This window comes from Coffea arabica, chromosome 3e (assembly GCF_036785885.1).
Source record: "Coffea arabica cultivar ET-39 chromosome 3e, Coffea Arabica ET-39 HiFi, whole genome shotgun sequence".
NCBI lineage: Eukaryota > Viridiplantae > Streptophyta > Magnoliopsida > Gentianales > Rubiaceae > Coffea > Coffea arabica.
This window is the reverse complement of record NC_092315.1, coordinates 16,173,870-16,179,841: the sequence shown is the minus strand read 5'-3', so window position 1 is coordinate 16,179,841 and position 5,972 is coordinate 16,173,870.

Genomic DNA, 5,972 nt, shown 5'->3' with positions numbered 1-5,972 from the left:
CTCCGCCACCAACGACCCACCTCCTCCTTCGTGGAACAGTTCTTTTCTCAGCTAATGACTTTAATACTCCTATGTGACTTTCCGGCGAACCAAACGGAGCCTTAATGATCTCTAACGTCTTGCTTCTTCTTGACATACCGACCCTTGTACTTCTTCTTCATCTGCTTCTAAGGCAACAAGAGGGTTGTGATGATTTAACTTGTAAAGCAAATGGATCAGTGTGTTTGAGACAAGTCCGACCAGTATCTTGGTTGGGCAACCCGGATGGCAAATATGAGGGGGAGGGGGAGAGGGAGAGGAAGGGTTTGAGAGGATCCATCCCTCTTTCTAGGGTTGGGTCCTCTGTCTGTTTAAACTTTCGATGTTTTCCTCACATCACGTTGCAACCGGTGTTGCAGTCATGGCGGCGTCACTTTCCCTTTCCTTGACCTAATTTTGACATATCTGAGCCTTAAAACTTCAAAAGTGTCCGGCACCAGCTCAGGAATTTTGGCTCGGCATTTTGGGAACTTCTTGTTGTCTTGCTTCTGCTGAAGCCTCTGTAGCAGTCAAGCGATGAAAGACTAAGATGGAACAACCCACAACCACAAGCCAGTCGGTCTTCATCTGCTTCTAGGTTGCCTTAGAAGAGGGCTACTTCTAGGTTGCCTTAGAAGAGGGCTGCCCTCTTGTTGTGGGGTTGTTCATCTTCTACAGATTCAAAAGAGGGCATTCAACCTTAGAAGAGGGCTACCCTCTTGTTGTGGGGTTGTTCATCTTCTACAGATTCAAAAGAGGGCATTTTGTGGGGTTGTTCATCTTCTACAAATTCAACAAGAGGGCTTTTCAAAAGCTTCTACAGATTCAAAAGCTGTTCATCTTCTTGTTGTGGGGTTGTTCATCTTCTTCATCTGCTTCTAAGGCAACAAGAGGGCTTTGATTACAATTCATACCTAAAGTTCCCAAAATGCCCTTGTTTAATGTTAAATTATGAGCTAAATTACTTTTAAGTGGTGGCATCACCGTAGAAGGCCATAATTGGATCCGAAAATTAAGTTCATATATTAAATTGGCCAAAAATAAAAGTTAGGGACTAAATCGACGGAAAAAAAAAGTTTATGGACAAAAATGGCCATTTTCCCGAAAAAAAATCCTTTTCTGTTTTTTTCCTTCCCTTCTTGAGGGAAAAAGAAAGAGCTGAGAGAAAAAAACCAAAGAATTAGGTGGTCTCTTGGTTTTGTCAAAAGATGGTTTTTGACCAAAAATGAAAAGAAAGGTGCATGGAGACATTCAGTGTAAAAATGGATCAATAGTGCATTTGGTGAAAGAGAAATAATTAGGGGAAGATTTTTTCTTCTCTTTTTCTTCTCTTTTTGTTGTTGTTGTTGTTTTTTCTTTTTCTTTTCCTAAAACCAAACCTGCAAAAATGAAAAAATACACATTAAAATGCAAGAAAGTAAATAACTCATTAAATAGAAAAAAAATTAAGAAAACATTAAAAATTGTCAAAAATTTGGTGTCTACAGCTTAATTGAACAAACTTAACTTTGTGCAGTATAGGAATAAAATTTGAACATCAAATATTTGATTCGGTTGAACTATCTGTTGTGCATTGGCGAATTTTGTTTGTTTATTCAGAATTACACTTAAAAAAAATCAAAATTGGAAATAATATATGTTTACCTAATTGAACAAACTCAACAATTTTTGTGTAGTATACAAATAAAACTTGAACATCAGACATTTGATTCAGTTGATCAAGCTATTGTGTTAAGGCGATTTTTTTTTTTGTATATTTTCATTGACAATATGTAAGACTAACACGATTTGGGATGAGTTGGGCCTATTGCACTGCAATGTGTTTAAAATAAAATTTATAAGTGTAATATGACAGGTATTGATAACTTGAGGGGCAATGCGTTTAGAATGCAAAGCGAAGATTCTTTTTTATATACAAGGGATGTAATGAAATTAGTCCCGAATTTGCCAATCCACCATTTCTCCAGTGTGCTTGTAATTTGTGATTTAGCTATACATTGAAAAGTCCCTTCGTGTACTTATGAAGTACATTGTTAAGACTAGATCGGACTTGGAAGAAAAAAATCGTAAAGGATAGAAATGATTGAAGATGAGATAGTCCTTCATTCCTTTTTGCCATCAAATTGGAACTTTGTCTTGACTTGTCATAGTACTACTAGGCGTTGTGCCCCGCGAGTTTCGTGGGGTGCCTATTATTGATTGTTTAAGAGTGATGTAAGATTTATTTAATAATTAATGTTTAGAGTGTTTTATATGATAATAGGGTTGAAATAATAAATAGAGGACTAATATATTGGATTAATATATTTATAAATAGATATAGTAATATTGTTGTGATTTGTATTTAATTTTTTAAGAGTAACAGGATGTGAATATTATTTAAATTAATGGAATCTAAATCATTTTTTAAGAGTTGATATAAATTAATAATTCAAAATAATTTCGATATGTTTATTTTTATATTGTTAAATATAAGTGGAAGTAGATAATTGCTATGTGCAAGAAGCTGTAGTGGAGACGTCTAATTATGATTGTTGGATAATTGCTATGTGCAGATGATAATTGTTTTCATTGAGCAGGATGAATAGGATGACACTTCCTTCATGTAAGAAGTGTTTTTGTGCGAATTGTGGCCAACCTTCTGTTATTTCTATTCCTTCTAGCTGAAAGATCCATCGAGTTTTAGTATGATAGCAATTGATGACTCCTATACTGTCTGTTTGTATATGCGATGGTATATCATCAATGAGCACCTAAGATAGAAAATAGGGAAAAAATGTAGTTGTATTATGAAATGAGAGCAATGTAGTGTATGAATTATATTATTGGAATGTACTTTGTATGAAACTTACCAAAGATTCAAGATCGTCTGCTCTTAGCATTATATAAAATGAGAAGTGCATCATTAGTCTTTCTTCTTCTGTGAATAGTGCTTGGGTTATAAGAAAAGAAATGGGTTAATTTATTTTGTAATAGAGAGGTAAAATTGTTTTATAGAAAAGGAATTACTTACTGCATCCAATAGGTGATTGTGAATGATTGAGGAGGATGTTCCATTGGTGACAAGCTAAACAGTTATTTGGATTATATATGGCAAGTCTAAAGACCATGCATCCTATGTGCAAAAAACGAAGAATGAAACCATTCTGTAGATCGTGGTCTTGTATGAATTTGTTCCATCCAGCTAGTTGAAAGCTGGTATCGAGTTTGATGAACCATGTGCGATTTCCATTTCGTATAATCATTGTGTTTGTCCAGCAGTTTGTCAATTGTGGATAAAATGATGGATTAATTCTCTGGAAAGAAAAGAATCAGCTATACTATAAAATGTGTGAAAATGAAGATGTGTAAGCATGAGGTTTATTGGTTTACCAATCCTTCTAGGCATGCTTGTCTATATTCCATGAGAAATGAGGTTGGTGATGAAGCTGAGATTATGATAGATGCATATTTTATAGTTGGTCAGTGGAGAATAAATGAGCTATATATTAGTGAAGAGAATGTAAAGTGTAGAATATGTGAATATAAGACAGCAAAACTTACTGGATATTAATTCTGGTGGTGGATAGTCGAATATGAATGATGTGAGCCAATTTGAGGCATCAAAGTGTGATGACCAATATTGAAGATGGGGTTGAATGAATCTAGAACCTATAGCTCTTCTGAAGTTGGAGCTTATTTCATATGTAAAGGTGTTATTGGATGTTGGGGTTGCTTGGATTACTTGAAGTGCTTGTCCATTAATAGTATGAAGGTAAAACAGGCAGGCTATCAGGTGGTCATTTTCTTCTATTGTTTCTATTGTGCAATCTATAAAAGTTGGTATTGCCATGAGTTTTCGGGGTTATTTGATTTTAGTTATATTTACGTATGGTATTGATAGTGGTTGTCGTTGGTGGATAACATGTGATATGAGTGGGTTAGTTTTTTAATTATTTTGATATCTTCTTATCTGTTAGTTTGATAGACATGTGAATACACAGTAATGTGTTAAAAGAATACAAGATGCTGTTATTTTGTTTTGTTAGTATTTTGATGAAACTGTTGTCATGTGAATATATAGTTATTTTGAGATGTGTCAAATGTATTGGAGGAAAGAGAGCTGATGAAGTGATATAAATAGCGTGGCATATTAATGATGTAGTTTTACATATGCTTTATCGGGTATTAAACAAAAATAGATACTGGTTTCTTTTTGTTTAGTTTGTACATAAAGTAGATGACAACAAAATGTGATTGATAGTTGCAGGATGTGAGAACCCGTAATTTGTTATTTTCTAGGTTTTAGGATTTTCATGGCTTGTTTTCTACATTTTCATGATTAGAAACATTTCGAGATAATTTTAAGGAGCAGATATAATTTTTAAATGATTTTTCTAATATCAAATAGATTTTGAGAAATTAAGAGCGTATACCGGACATGGGACCCACTAGTGCGAGAAGTTCGGAAAAATTCGACCAACTAGGTTAAGTTTTGAATACTGGAATTAATTTACCGGGTGTTAAGAGATAAGTAGATGGTGCTAAGTGGATTGGTATAAGAGAGACAAGTTAGGTAAGTATTTAATAAAAGGTGACAAGTGTCACCATTTGAGTGGGTTTACCTTTAAGACCACTATTCATGGTCTTACCAATTTACTAAATAAATAAAAAAAAACAACCAAAATTTCTCCATTTTGCTCTTCATTGTGGCCGGCTCTTTCTCTCAAAAAGAAAGGAAGAAACTCTTCAAGTTTTGCTTCCATTTAGCCCAAATCCATCCAACCAACCATTGAAACTTGCAATTTCTCCATAAAACCTCTTCAATTAGTGTTAGTGAGTTGATTTGTGGAGTTATTTGGAAAGCTAAGAGGACCTATTGCTCTCTCTCTCTTGTTTCTAAGGTGAGTTGTGAAGAACTACTCTCCTCCCTTAATTGATGCTTAAATCATGTTTAGTGGTAGTATGAGATGCAAGTTTATGGATTATTTCTTGATTTGTGGTTGTAGTGATGAAATTTTATTATTTTTGGAGATTTTTCTGTTTTAATATGAGCATGATTGTGTGGCTATCTATAATGATTGGAAATGGTATATAATGACTCTAAGAGGTGGAAAAAGTGGTTAATTGCAAACAATTGGTGAATTGGAAGAAATTTTGGAAAGTTAGGTTTTGGTTAGGGAACATTCTGCCCGAATTTTTAGCTCCTAGTTAGATACCGAATTGGCCTTGGCTTAAAACATGAAAGTTGTAGGGAATAACATTTTAGAGGTGTCTACGAAATTTCAGGTCAATCGGAGTTGTGTAGAATGAGAAAAGTCGAAATTACCCTTGCTGTTCTGGTTTTACCCGAATGTAAGAATTGCTCCTGTAATTGGTTGTTTTGGCTGGAATTGCTTCCGAATTGGTTGTTGAGGTCTTCTGATGAAATGTATCCCTGTTTCTTAGCTTTCATCTGATTTTGGAATTTCTAGATTTGGACTTAGGAAGGCTGAGTTATGATGTTTACACCAGAATGCGTTTTGTGAATCTATTTTTACGGTTTTGATGTAGTATCTTGCATTTTTGACCTGTTTGCACTCAAAACTGGGTTGAGTGACCTTCTGTAATGTTGTAGCCCTATCTTTTAGCTTCGAAACGGTGTATCGTACACATTCATCCGGTAATCGTAGTGCCTTTGGTGCCATTACCGCAAAAAGAGGTCAAAAACTATTTTTTTCAGGGCCAAAGCTAATTGCATTTCCGCATTTTCTGGTTTCCGCTAATGTTTGTATATGCTTATGGAACCCTATTGGGGTTGTATTTGGCATTGGTTTATGACTCGTTATTGAGTCTCATTGTACTTGTTTGCATGTTTTAGGGCGTGACGTTGGTGCAGAACGTTCTTTTGACGGAAGTGCATGAAACCACATTTGCGAGCTTGGTGAGTGTACTACTCACTTGTGTGTTAATATATGGCTTTGATATTTGAACTT